Genomic DNA, 15,804 nt, shown 5'->3' on the forward strand with positions numbered 1-15,804 from the left:
GGGTATTGTGAAAAGGAAGATGCAGAATGCCAGACCCAAAAACGCAGAAGAGTTGAAGGCCACTATCAGAGCAACCTGGGCTCTCATAACACCTGAGCAGTGCCAGAAACTCATCGACTCCATGCCACGCCGCATTAACGCAGTAATTGAGGCAAAAGGAGCTCCAACCAAGTATTGAGTATTGTACATGCTCATATTTTTCATTTTCATACTTTTCAGTTGGCCAACATTTCTAAAAATCCCTTTTTTGTATTAGCCTTAAGTAATATTCTAATTTTGTGACACACGGAATTTTGGATTTTCATTTGTTGCCACTTCAAATCATCAAAATTAAATGAAATAAACATTTGAATGCATCAGTCTGTGTGCAATGAATAAATATAATGTACAAGTTACACCTTTTGAATGCAATTACTGAAATAAATCAAGTTTTTCAAAATATTCTAATTTACTGGCTTTTACCTGTATATATATATATATATATAATAAATACTTGAATTTCAGTGTTCATTTATTTACACATATACACACACATACCACTCATCTACTCATTGCTGAGTTATGGGTTGAATTGTCCATCCTTGTTCTATTCTCTGTCACTATTTTTCTAACCATGCTGAACTCTGATGATGCATTGATGTGTGGCACGCACAAATGTGCTTTCATCAAATGCACTAGATGGCAGTATTGTCCTGTTTAAGAGTGTCACAACATTGCTGTTTACGGCAGGCGAACTGCTTTACGGTATATAAAAACGTGACTGCTGTTGTTGTGTGCTGTTACCGCGCTGGGAGGACGTTAATGAAACTGCCTAACAATAAACCCACATAAGAAACCAAGAACTCGCCCTCCATCATTCTACAGTTATAACGTGATTGGGCAGGTCTGCTGGTTATATTGTGGGTTAGCGCCTGAATTTTGGGAGATTTTCGGGAGAAAATTTGTCCCGGGAAGTTTTCGGGAGAGGCGCTGAATTTCGGGAGTCTCCCGGAAAATCCGGGAGGGTTGGCAAGTATGATTATAATGTAGTTTTTTAAAATAATTATTCACATGCGTTAAAATAAATTAGCATGTGTCAGATACCAAGATATTTGACCGGATTCAAAAAGTGCACAAAAGAGTATTAAACGTAGCGCAAAAGTCACAACAGGGGCACCAGTCGTTACGCCGTCCAGAAGGGCTTTAAACCAAAAAGTTAATAAATACAAACCCTGTTTCCATATCCCTTCCATCCATTTTCTACCGCTTATTCCCTTTGGGGTCTCGGGGGGCGCTGGAGCCTATCTCAGCTACAATCGGGCGGAAGGCGGGGTACACCCTGGACAAGTCGCCACCTAATCCCAGGGCCAACACAGATAGACAGACAACATTCACACTCACATTCACACACTCGGGCCAATTTAGTGTTGCCAATCAACCTATCCCCAGGTGCATGTCTTTGGAGGTGGGAGGAAGGAACCCACGCAGTCACGGGGAGAACATGCAAACTCCACACAGAAAGATCCCGATTCTGGGATTGAACCCCAGACTACTCAGCATCTTCGTATTGTGAGGCAGACGCACTAACCCCTCTTCCACCGTGCTGCCCCTGTTTCCATATGAGTTGGGAAATTGTGTTAGATGTAAATATAAACGGAATACAATGATTTGCAAATCATTTTCAACCCATATTCAATTGAATATGCTACAAAGACAACATATTTGATGTTCAAACTGATAAACTTTTTTTTTTTGCAAATAATCATTAACTTTAGAATTTGATGCCAGCAACACGTGACAAAGAAGTTGGGAAAGGTGGCAATAAATACTGATAAAGTTGAGGAATGCTCATCAAACACTTATTTAGAACATACCACAGGTGTGCAGGCAAATTGGGAGCAGGTGGGTGCCATGATTGGGTATAAAAGTAGATTCCATGAAATGCTCAGTCATTCACAAACAAGGATGGGGCGAGGGTCACCACTTTGTCAACAAATGCGTGAGCAAATTGTTGAACAGTTTAAGGAAAACCTTTCTCAACCAGCTATTGCAAGGAATTTAGGGATTTCACCATCTACGGTCCGTAATATCATCAAAGGGTTCAGAGAATCTGGAGAAATCACTGCACGTAAGCAGCTAAGCCTGTGACCTTCGATCTCTCAGGCTGTACTGCATCAACAAGCGACATCAGTGTGTAAAGGATATCACCACATGGGCTCAGGAACTCTTCAGAAACCCACTGTAAGTAACTACAGTTGGTCGCTACATCTGTAAGTGCAAGTTAAAACTCTCCTATGCAAGGCGAAAACCGTTTATCAACAACACCCAGAAACGCCGTCGGCTTCGCTGGGCCTGAGCTCATCTAAGATGGACTGATACAAAATGAAAAAGTGTTCTGTGGTCTGACGAGTCCACATTTCAAATTGTTTTTGGAAACTGTGGACGTCGTGTCCTCCGGACCAAAGAGGAAAAGAACCATCCGGATTGGTATAGGCGCAAAGTTGAAAAGCCAGCATCTGTGATGGTATGGGGGTGTATTAGTGCCCAAGACATGGGTAACTTACACATCTGTGAAGGCGCCATTAATGCTGAAAGGTACATACAGGTTTTGGAGCAACATTGTTGCCATCCAAGCAACGTTACCATGGACGCCCCTGCTTATTTCAGAAAGACAATTCCAAGCCCCGTGTTACATCAACGTGGCTTCATAGTAAAAGAGTGCGGGTACTAGACTGGCCTGCCTGTAGTCCAGACCTGTCCCCCATTGAAAATGTGTGGCGCATTATGAAGCCTAAAATACCACAACGGAGAACCCCGGACTGTTAAACTTAAGCTGTACATCAAGCAAGAATGGGAAAGAATTCCACCTGAGAAGCTTAAAAAAGTGTCTCCTCAGTTCTAAAACGTTTACTGGGTATTGTTAAAAGGAAAGGCCATGTAACACAGTGGTGAACATGCCCTTTCCCAACTACTTTGGCACGTGTTGCAGCCATGAAATTCTAAGTTAATTATTATTTGCAACAAAAAAAATTAAGTTTATGAGTTTGAACATCAAATATCTTGTCTTTGTAGTACATTCAATTGAATATGGGTTGAAAAGGATTTGCAAATCATTGTATTCCATTTATATTTACATCTAACACAATTTCCCAACTCATATGGAAACAGGGTTTGTAGATGTGAGGAAAAGTAAGGAGGACATAAAAGTCAGCTTGTTTTTGAGGACAAAAGTGAAGTTTGCCTCCCTTTTTCCCACCGCAGGATAATTATCTGCGCACAAATCGGATCAATTAGCTAAGGTTCAAACTCAAAGGGGGAGAAACAGCCGACAGTTAAAGTTCACTTAGCCACTAAATGATGGTAGACGCGGATTTCAGACAAATGCGGTCAGGCTGACATAAAGGGGCTCGGTCCCAAAGACAAGAAAGAGAGAGAAGATTGTTTTATCCAAACAGGTAACCTCAGCGCCGTCGTTACATCGTTAGCTCGTTAGCGTCCACCTCCTGTCTGCCCTCTGTTCTAACGCTCGGTAAATGACCGCCATTAAAGCAGCCGTGTGGAGATAACAAGCTGTGTATCTGGAAGCCCGACCTGGCCAATGTCTATTGGTTAAAAAAAAAGCCTTATGATAAAGTCTTTTACCACATGTTGTTGCAATTTGTAGATGATGACTTTTGAAAATGCACCCTGACGCTTTAAGCTGCTAAAATCCTGTCCGAACCTGGGCGCTGTCTTCATTGGCGCACTTAAACTCTTTTGAGCGATGCAGTGCACTGTTAGTACCCGGATCCATCCATCCATCCATCTTCAACCGCTTATCCGGAATCGGGTCGCGGGGACAACAGCTCCAACAGAGATGTAATCCCCCCCCCCCCCCCGTCTGGTCCTTGGCCTGCCCCGGGGTCTCCTCCCAGTGGGACGTGCAACGAGGACCTCCCTAGGGCAGTGTTTTTCAACCTTTTTTGAGTCAAGGCACATTTTTGTCAGCAGACAATGTTAAAAAAATGTAACTCCACCAGGTTGTCGTGCCTTATTTTGAGTTTGTTGTTGTTTCATGTGTGTAGTGCTTTAGTTTCTGTCTTGCTCTGTTTGCCTTCCTTTTGAGTTCTATTCCCCACACCTGCTTTGTTTTCGCAATCATTATTTCGCAATCACTATTTAAGTTGTGCTATCCTTCTTTGTGGGGACACTGTTGCTTGTCATGTCATGTACGGGTGTACTTTGTGGACGCCGTCTCCCTGCTCCCCACGCTGTAAGTTTTTGCTGTCGTCCAGCATTCTGTTTTTGTTGACTTTGTAGCCAGTTCAGTTTTACTTTTGTTTTGCATAGCCATCCCTGTACTTCAGTGCCTTTTTCCTAGCGGAACTTGCCTTTTGTTCATTTTTGGTTTAAGCTTTAAACACCCCAAAAGGGACAAGCGGTAGAAAATGGATGAATGGATACCTTTTACATACCAAAAAAAGTTGAAAAACACTGCACTAGACCAGTGTTTTTCAACCTTTTTTGAGCCAAGGCACATTTTTTTTGTTGAAAAAATCCGGAGGCACACCACCAGCACAAATCGTTAAAAAACGAAACTCAGTTGACAGTAAAAAAGTCGTTGTCGCAACTGTCGGATATGAATTCAAACCATAACCATAACCAACCATGCATCACTATTGCACTCGTCTCAAAGTAGGTCTACTGTCACGACCTGTCACATCCCGCCGTGACTTATTTTGAGTTTTTCTGTGTTTGCCTGTGTGTAGTGTTTTAGTTCTTGTCTTGCGCTCCTATTTTGGTGTTGATTGTCATGTCATGTACGGATGTACTTTGTGGACTCCGTCTGCTCCACACGCTGTAAGTCTTTGCTGTCGTCCAGCATTCTGTTTTTGTTTACTTTGTAGCCAGTTCAGTTTTAGTTTCGTTCTGCATAGCCTTCCCTGAGCTTCAATGCCTTTTCTTAGGGGCACTCACCTTTTGTTTATTTTTGGTTTAAGCATTAGATACCTTTTTACCTGCACGCTGCTTCCCGTTGTTTCCCGACATCTACAAAGCAATGAGCTACCGGCTACCACCTACTGATATGGAAGAGTATTACACGGTTACTCCGCCGAGCTCTAGGCAGCACCGACACTCAACAACAACACATAATTTGCAGACTATAATTACTGCTTTGCAAAAAATATTTTTAACCTAAATAGGTGAAATTAGATAATCTCCCACGGCACACCAGACTGTCTCACGGCACACAGTGGTTGAAAAACACTGCACTAGACAACGGCACATTATTATAATTATGGATTTGCAAAAAACATTTGGCCCTGCGATGAGGTGGCGACTTGTCCAGGGTGTACCCCACCTTCCGCACGAATGCAGCTGAGATAGGCTCCAGCACACCCCGCTACCCCAAAAAGGCACAGTGGTTGAAAAACTCTACCCTAGGGAGATGCTCGCGAGTACCCGGATGTTGCCCTCAAAACGCTGAGTGAGCAGTGATATATCGTAACCGTAATGGTGGAAGGTAGTGCATCGATATTTTCGGTGACTGGAACTGCAGTCCACCTGGTTCAGCCCCTACTTCCCTGCCTCAAATCTCCGTTCCCAAAATGAGAGTTTGAGAGCGCTATGGATCGAACTAAGAGCGCGGGTGTCAGTTCGACGTCAAGCACGTACTCTTCAGACGTCCGTTACACAACAGCAGTACCAGGATGCAAGGGGCGCCAATTGGCCCCAACAGTACCAGACAGTGGGCTCAGGAAATGACTGACTGTCCTAAAAGTCCCAAAGTACCCCAAAATGGACCATCTTCCCCCTAAAGGTCTTAAAGGGCTCCCAAGTTGTCCAAAACTTTCAACGCAATATTTCAAGATTCCGTCCCAGCAGCAGAACAATTGGTCCATCCCTTAATTTCCTGAAAGCTAAGCTGCCATACACCCAAAACAGCGCCCTGTCCCGTCCCGGATCAGCTACAAAATCCTGCTAATCACTCATAAATGCATCCATGGACACGCGCCTCCTTACCTTCAACAACTCATCACCCGACAGTCCACCCAAACGCCCTGATCCTCCAAGTACCCTCCACCATGGGAGACCAAGCTTTCTGCTCGGCCGCACGACGCCTATGGAGCAGCCTCTCAATCCAGCTGAGGGCTATGCAGAGCCTGGACTGATTTTTACCTTGTTTACCTCCCCCACCCTGTTTTTTACTTTTTAGCTTAGTAGCACTATGAGATATTGTTTGATGAAAAGTGCACGAGGAATTACATTTATTGTTGTTATTATTAAAACTCATTTATCCCTAAAAGGAAAGTGGGGGTAAAGTCCGACTGTCACCTTCCCGTGGTGCCCACTGGATAACGCCAAAGACAGCGGTAAAACCGTGACAGGCCTTGCAAGTCAATGGCGGATTTAATTTTGCTCAAGAAGACTATGTCTCCCGGCTGGCCTGGGAACGCCTCGGGATCCCCCGGGAGGAGCTGGACGAAGTGGCTGGGGAGAGGGTAGTCTGGGCGTCCATGCTTAAGCTGCTGCCTCCGTACCCGACCTCGGATAAGCGTAAGAAGATGGATGGATGGATGGATAGCACAAAAGCCTCCCAATTGGGCGCTCTAGACACAACAGAGTGTAAGTCAAGAGACTTTCAACTGAGAGGTCAACTGGCCTACAGCTGTCCGGGTTAGGGGAGAGTCCCAGTCCTTCAAAGGTGTCCGAAATGTATCCAAAGACCCAGAGCCCTTTTTGGTTGTCAAGACCTGGCTCAAAGGTTATGACAAATGGGGGCTCGTCCGGGATCTGAACCGGGGATTCCCCATTTTTCGTAACCATAGAGCCAGATCGTACAGTTCGGGCTTTTTTGGGCAACCCCATTTGGGAACATCCCGGACACTTCCAGGGTGGACCCGGTGGATACTTAGAAAAACGTGCTTAGCTTAGGGTTGGGGAGAAAACAACGTAGTTTCTTCTAACCCGACAGTGGGGACAATAAGGGACTAACTGCGTCAATCCACAATTACAAAAACAGAGGAGGAGAAGAAGTGCATAAATATTGAGATCATCATTTCCGAAAAGTGCACGACGACAGTATAGGATTTGAGACAGCAGCACAATACCCAGGAACCAAGTACACAGTCCAAACACTAAAGTGATACCTCAAATTAAAAGTACTTTGAGATACGAACTATCTCCCGGCTTTTTCTTATGCTCTATGTTGCAAGCGTATATTTTTGGTACGTTTTCAACCCTGTCCTCGAACCACGGGGACGGAGAAAGCAATGCATAGGAAACAAACTGGTTCTACGACCCATCTTGTTGAGGTATGACTGTATACTTATGCAAGTATTCCATTAAAGATTATTATTATGATGTAGTCAATGTTCCCTCTAATTTTTCATGTGTGTGAGCAAACGCAAAAACTCCCTGAGCATTCAGTGGAGCCCATGTGAGCAACATCAGACGTGCACACTGTGGCTACACCAGCAGCACACCTGTCCCAAACCTGACTAAATAACAAGTTCAATCTCCATCCATCCATCCATTTTCTACCGCTTGTCCCTTTCGGGGTAGCGGAGGGTGCTGGAGCCTATCTCAGCTGCATTCGGGCGGAAGGCGGGGGTACACCCTGGACAAGTCCCCACCTCATCACAGGGCCAACACAGATAGACAGACAACATTCTCTTATTATTATAATCAAATGACAGCAGTCATTTCCATGAGATGGTTTTCTAATATAAGTGTTTAGACCCACTTACAATGACAATAACAAAAAATATTGTTTTTCATGAACTGTGTACTTATATTGTTTGTCTGGGTAGAGGTCCTGCTTTGGAAATAATTTGTACCCCTTTCAGACATTGCATTTAGTTCCCATTAAAACATTCACATGTTGCACAATGAGATGTAAGCAGGGGATCATGTGTACATTCCTGCAACTTCCTGTTTGTAAAAAAATATATTTTTATTAGTATTTATTTAATATACTAACAGCATTTCATGATTAATATTTATAAATTAAGATTCCTAATAAATGACACTAGAATAAGCACACATTTGATTGGTTAATCATAGTGTAACGACCTGGTATTACACTTTATGTGTGGTGTTGGAGTTGTCCGACTTTTTGTGTGGCTGTAAACGCATCACTGGCTAAGTGCCATATGTGCATGTGTTGGCGCAAGTGAGAAAGAGCGAGCGGCTGCTGTTGATATAACAAAGTTGCTTTTGGTCTGGTTTATACTGCAGAAAATGACCAGTTTTGCTAGATATCATTTTTTTTACTAATGTTTTGGTGATGTGTTTATGGCCGACAATAAAGAGTTTTGCCCAGTAAAGTGATTGATGGAATTCATGTCCTCAAAGCGTCTCGACAGACGATATTCAATATTTGAACAATGATGACGAAAACTATTTTCTCTGTCGTGTCCGTGTGTCGAAAATTTTTAATGCGCTTATTTTTTTATTTGATTTTGTGCGTGGCATAGATTTGCTGTGCGCAGAGGATGCTTGAGCAGTGCGCAATTGCACAGGCGCGCACCTTAGAGGGAACGTTGGATGTAGTGCACTTCTACAACCAATCAATCAATTCCTTTATTGTCATTGTCATAAGAACACTTAAGTCATACATGAACAACAAGATTTTGTTTGAGCTTTGTCCAGCGGCATAGAAACTGCATTGATGTGCAGTTTACATTTTAGCATTTTAGTATTGTCAGGAAGATCGCGATAAGAGGGACGTGGGGGTGGGAACAGTCAGATGTCTGATGGGTGTTACGTTGATATTGCAGCAATGCAATGTCCAGAGCACAATTATTGAGGTGGTGAAGAGTGAGGTAATACGATGGTCCGGGGCAGCAAAGGGGCAGGCTGTTCATTTAGCAGTCTCACAGCCTGGGGATACAGACTGTGAGACATTCTGGTGGTCCTGGCGCGAATCGATCTATACCTCCTTCCAGAGGGTAGCAGGTTGAAGAGGCCATGTGCTGGGTGGTATCTGTCCTTCAGGATGTTGTGTACTCGCTTTAGTAAGCGAGTTGTGTACATGGCACTCATCTCTGGGAGTATCGTCCTTGTAATTTCCCCCGCCGCTTTAACCACACCCATGAGAGTTAATTCTCAGACCTTTGAGAGTGGACAATAGGACTTAGGGCAACAACCCGTGTCTGGACAGAAGACGTCTTCCTGGTTGGCAACATTGTCTTGTTTGCCCACACAAGGCAAAAGACTCGCGCCATAAATCACATCTATGAAACGCGACCCTGACCAGCAGATTAGCGGTCGTAACCCAACCCCGGACCTCATCTGTGCGTGGCCACTTGTTGACCCGGCAGCGACACGGCTCACGGCCACCATGGCACGCCTTCATGAATATTCTTAAAGGCAGGATTAGCCATATGGCGGCATCAGTCTTTTGTCCAACCTTTGCCCTTGCTACTTTTCATACACGCTCTGCTTGTGTTACCAGTCGACTCCTGATACCATCTTTATGAGTGCACCGGGGGAGTCCATTAAAAGGTGTTCTGTGGATCCTGAGAGCTTTCTGGAGCCGTGCCTGCTCGCGTCTTAGAAAGCTCCCTTTCTTCCCCGCTCCCGCTGAAAGCAGCCATTGAGAGCTCAGCTCACTAGCGTACTCAAAGTGTCCGGAGTGGGCATGGCGGTCAGCGCAAACGTTTACTACAGCAACACCCTGGCTAACCGCGCTCGCACCAGCCGAAACAAGCTCGCAGACATTCAACAACCGACACAAATGTGCTTTTTAAGGTCGGAGACTCACAATGAAGACTCTTGAACAACTCCAGCGCCGTCTTCTCACTTTTGGAGGACCGCAAACTTTATCGACATCACCTGAAACAAACAAGAGACAAGACTTTTTTTTATGAGATGTTTGCTGGCACCTGTCTCTATTTCACTTTTTCACGCAGTGCCTCAACTGGTGCACAATTCTCCCCCTTGCTCCTTGTCTTAGTCCTTTCCGTTCACCTCACGCAAGTGCTATCCCAATTCTCCTTTAACATTAGGGAAAGGTCTAAGTACCAAGATTACACTTAAGCACATAAATGTAACTCATTTTAAACATTGCTAATTTTCACAGCAATGACAATTGGGTTTCATCTAGAGATGTCCGATAATGGCTTTTTTGCCGATATCCGATATTATGATATTGTCCAACTCTTGATTACCGATTCCGATATCAACCGATACCGATATATACAGTCGTGGAATTAACACATTATTATGCCTAATTTTGTTGTGATGCCCAAACAATGTAACAAGGTTTTCCAAAATAAATCAACTCAAGTTATGGAAAAAAATGCCAACATGGCACTGCCATATTTATTATTGAAGTCACAAAGTGTATTATTTTTTTTTAACATGCCTCAAAACAGCAGCTTGGAATTTGGGACATGCATGAGGAGGTTGAGGTGGGGGACGGGGGATAGCGGGGGCGGGGGGGTGTATATTGTAGCGCCCTGGAAGAGTTAGTGCTGCAAGGGGTTCTGGGTATTTGTCCTGTTGTGTTTATGTTGTGTTACGGTGCGGATGTTCTCCCGAAATGTGTTTGTCATTCTTGTTTGGTGTGGGTTCACAGCGTGGCGCATATTTGTAACAGTGTTAAAGTTGTTTATACGGCCACCCCCAGTGTTACCTGTATGGCTGTTGACCAAGTATGCGATGCATTCACTTGGGTGTGTGTGAAAAGCCGTAGATATGTGACTGGGCTGGCACGCAAAGGCAGTGCCTTTAAGGATTATTGGCGCTCTGTACTTCTCCCTACGTCCGTGTACACAGCAGCGTTTTAAAAAGTCAGAAATGTTACTCTTTGAAACCGATACCGATAATTTTCAAACTGATACCGATAATTTCCGATATTACATTTTAAAGCATTTATCGGCCGATAATATCGGCAGTCCGATTGTATCGGACATCTCTAGTTTCATCAGGTGTTCATTCTTTCTCCACTGCATTTAAATGTAGCCATGCTCTGAATGTTGTTTTGATTTTAGAAATGCCTCGTCATACGGACGAGCTAACACAGCTGTATAGCTATACTATGTTAGACTGGCAGCAAACAAACTCGAAATTAACAACATTTCATGAATGTTTAGACAGGTAGACTACATTAAAAATGTCCTCCAGCCATTTTTAGAATGATGTTTTTCTTATTTCAAAGTCGCGAGTCATATGAGCTAGCTAACGCGGATGTAGCTAGCAAACAGGACTTCAATGCAATTTAAATAATTTCACAAATGATCACACAACTAATGTACTTAAAAAATGTCCTCAAGCCATTTTTAGAATGAGGTTTGACTTATTTTATTTATTTAAATATACTTTAGCCATGTTTAGAATGTTGTTGTTCATATTTCAAAATCGCGAGTCATATGAGCTAGCTAACGCGGATGTAGCTAGCAAACAGACTTTAATGCAATTTAAAATTATTTCATGAATGATTAGCAACATGGTTGTTAATGTTTTTGAGAGTGACAAAGGTGTGTGTGGGTATACATATATAAAGATATATATATATATATATATATATATATATATATACATACAATCGAGAAGTAAGAGGAAAAAAGATATTGGAATGTAAAAATGTTGGTTGATGATGAAAAAGAATAAAAAGGAGAAAAAGTATAATTTAGGACAAGTAAAAAGAGAAAAGAAGGAGAAGAAGTGGTTAAATATTGTGTAAGTATAAAACAACAGTAATGGATTTGGTTCTGTACGAAATTATTAAAAAAACACTCTAGAACTAAGTACACACAGTATACTTCTTAAAGTGTACTGACGGAAGTATTCCATTCAAGACACAGCATGAGTATTTCCATTCATATAACTCAGCCCGGCCGTAGACAAGCACAACGTATCCCACAGGGCATCCTCCGACCGATTATGACAACCATGAATCCAACGTAACCTCACTAACGTATTAGGGCGGGGCAATAAAACGATATCATTTCCGTATGTGCTGTATCACAACAGACACGTAAACGATATCAATAAAAAAATGCGTTCACAAAAAGGTTTGACAATTTTTTTTTGCGCTCACCCTTTAGAGCACTCAACATGCAGAAAATAGTTCTCAATATGTTTACATTTTCACACTTTGCACTATTTTCTTACACTTTAATAAGCAATTCTAACATAGTCCTTATTTTTGCACCTTCATTTTAAGAGCTTATTGTTAAGTTTTTCATGTGATTTTACAACTTTGCTTACACTCTTTGAGTGTTATCCATGCTTGTGTTGACATTTCCTTTCTGCCTTGATAGCTGAGGGGATTATAATCAGAGGAAGGTTACATTTCACGGTTTATATTTTCATATATTTTACTCCTGGTCCTTATTTTCCATGGGTCATAAAAATATGAAAAATTATCCATATCGACTAATATAAAACACTGATATCGTGATACATTTTACAGTCACATCTCTCAACCCTAATCACTAATAATTCCACATCAGACGAGTACAGAACGGGTGTTGTTGACCCACTTGAGCAGGACCCTGGTTCTAGAACAGGCAGCTAGTGTGAATCCACAGAGAATCAGTGCACAGCTGACACACGCACGCACACACACACACACACACACACACACACACTCACGAACCAATGTCCACAGACACTTTGTAGCTAACCTCTACACAGTCAGCCACACGTGTTATTTTTCTTCTGATAAAATAGCTTTAGAGCAAGGGTGCCCAAACTACGGCCCGCCAGCATCCATAGTCCAGAGTAAAAAAAAATACAAATATATATGTATATACATATATTTTTTTTTTTTTTATTATTTTTTTTTTTTACCTTTTTAATTTATCCCAGGGGTCCCCAAACTACGGCCCATGGGCCAGATATGGCCAGCCAGCGTCCAAAATCCGGCCCGCGGGTCGTCCCGAGTAAAATTTATTTTATATTTCTTAATTATAATTTTTTGAAAACTATCCCAGTGGTCCCCAAACTACGGCCCACGAGTCAGACCTGGCCCGCCAGCGTCCAAAATCCGGCCCGCGTGTAGTCCAGAGTAAAAAAATATATATATACCTGTATATATATATATTTGATTGGCAACACTAAAATGGTCCTTAATGTGTGAATGTGAGTGTGAATGTTGTCTGTCTATCCGTGTTGGCCCTGCGATGAGGTGGCGACTTGTCCAGGGTGTACCTCGTCTTCCGCCCGATTGTAGCTGAGATAGGCTCCAGCGCCCCCCGCGACCCCAAAGGGAATAAGCGGTAGAAAATGGATGAATGGATGGATATATATATATATATATATATATATATATATATATATATATATATATATATATATATATATATAAAATAATTTTTTTAAATATTTTTTTTTTTTTTTATTATTATAATTTTTTTAATCTATCCCAGGGGTCTCCAAACTCTGGAAAAATCCAGCCCGCCAGTGTCCAAAATCTGACCCGCGGGTAATCCCGAGTAAAACAAAAAAAAACAAAAAATTGTTGGGGACCCCTGGGATCGATTAAAAAAAATAGAATAAAAAAATAAATAAATAAATAAATTAAAAAATATATATATATACATATATATATATATATATATATATTTTTTTTTTTTCTTTTTTTTTTTTCTTTTTTCTTATAATTAAAAAAAAACAAAAAAAACGTTTTTGTTTTTATTAGAATTTTTTTCATCTATCCCAGGGGTCCCCAAACTCCGGCACCCAGCGTCCAAAATCCGGCCCGCGTGTAGTCCCGAGTAAAAAAATATATATATATATAATGTATTTTTTTTTTTTTATTATCATTTTTTCATCCATCCTTTCTAGCCCATTCATCAATCCATTTTCTACCCCTTGTTACTCTCGGGGTCTCCTAGCCGCTCAGGCAAATCATATTGTCTAAAAATGTATTTTCCCATCGATAACGTGACATAACAACGATCGCGCTGCAGTGTCGGGTAATCTGCAACGTGACAGAATATATATATATATATATATATATATATATATATATATATATATATATATATATATATATATATATATATATATATATATATATATATATATATGTACGGTATATATATATATATATACATACATATATATATATATATATATACATACATATATGTATATATATATATATATGTATATATATATATACATATATATATATATATATATATGTATATATATATATATACATATATATATATATATATATATCTATATATACCGTACATATATATATATATATATATATATATATATATATATATATATATATATATATATATATATATATATATATATATATATATATATATATATATATATCAGTGACGTGCGGTGAGGTTGATGGCTGGTGAGGCACTGACTTCATCACAGTCAGATTTACAAACATATGAACCCTAAAGAGTATCTTATTCACCATTAGATTGGCAGCAGTTAACGGGTTATGTTTAAAAGCTCATACCAGCATTCTTCCCTGCTTGGCACTCAGCATCAAGGGTTGGAATTGGGGGTTAAATCACCAAAACTTATTCCCAGGTGCGGCGCCGCTGCTGCCCACTGCTCCCCTCACCTCCCAGGGGGTGATCAAGGGGATGGGTCAAATGCAGAGGACAAATTTCATTACACCTAGTGTGTGTGACAATCATTGGTACTTTAACTTAACTTTAACTTTACACATACAAACTGCAGCACACAAAAAAGCACATTTAATTAAAAAAAAACCTTATTATGGTCTTACCTTTACTTATAAATTAAGTCCATGCACCGCAACTAAAGCCCTCACTTAAACTTTCCACATGCAAGATTGAATCTATTTAAAAAAGTGTAACCGAGGGTTTATAAATGTCGCCTATACTGTATGAAACTACAAAATAACAAACACAGAGGCTCCAGTTTACACGAGGACCACTTTATTTACCTTCTTTCAAAAACCTCTGCAACGTGACATCACTTCCGCTCTTAGCGCCTTCAAAATAAGAGCTCAAGGCATATACTGTATAACAGCGCATAACAGGAACTTAACATCACAAAGAGGAAAGCCCATGAAAATAGGTTACAATTAATAAGAAGCCAAAAAGTGCAAAAACAATAATGTTCGTGTTGGAGGAGTTGTGAATTAGGTACACCTGCAGTCTGCAGGTGTATCTGCACAGCAGGCCAGCAGTTAGCCGAGTCATTGCGCAATCCATGTTGCGGCACTGAGTGACGTGCCTCAACTGGCTGCTGTTCACCGCACCGTCTCTTCTCAGTATTTGAACGGCAAATGTGAAAATTCAGCGATTTTGAATAAAAATAATCTAAAACTGGTGAAGTTAAATGGAAAATAACTTTATAGTATAATCACTGGATACATATAACAATTTTAAAAACAATTTTTGTCCCTGCAGTCATTCACAACTCCTCCAACACCAACATTATTGTTTTTGCACTTTTTGGCTTCTTATGAAATAATTTTTTAAAATAGATTCAATCTTGCACGTGGAAAGTTTAAGTGTGGGCTTTAGTTGATATAACAATTCTACGGCGGGGGTGCAGGTAGCGAGCCTCAGCCAGTGCGTCTTTTGCAGCCGTTTTATGATCGCTCAGCACAGGAAATACTTTACACACATACAGTTGTTGAAAAAATACACTGTACATTATATACCTCAGCTAACTAAACTATGGAAATGTATAATATAATTCATATAGCAATACGGTCTCACTGCACAGCAGACCAGCAGTTAGCCGAGTCATTGCGCAATCCATGTTGAGGCACTGAGTGACGTGCCTCAACTGGCTGCTGTTCACCGCACCGTCTCTTCTCAGTATTTGAACGGCAAATGTGAAAATTCAGCGATTTTGAATAAAAATAATCTA

At 41.1% G+C, this 15,804-nt stretch overlaps 1 protein-coding gene across 1 annotated transcript in view; it reads right to left on the minus strand.

Moving 5' to 3' along the window:
* Window positions 1–15,804, minus strand: part of LOC133572093 (transcription factor SOX-6-like) — a 267,348-nt gene that overhangs the window by 206,688 nt on the left and 44,856 nt on the right. The window contains exon 2 of the mRNA XM_061924788.1: window positions 9,728–9,798. The gene's annotated coding sequence lies outside the window, so the exon portion shown is untranslated. The remainder of the gene's footprint in view (window positions 1–9,727; window positions 9,799–15,804) is intronic.

Source organism: Nerophis lumbriciformis, linkage group LG29 (genome assembly GCF_033978685.3).
Source record: "Nerophis lumbriciformis linkage group LG29, RoL_Nlum_v2.1, whole genome shotgun sequence".
Classification (NCBI taxonomy): domain Eukaryota; kingdom Metazoa; phylum Chordata; class Actinopteri; order Syngnathiformes; family Syngnathidae; genus Nerophis; species Nerophis lumbriciformis.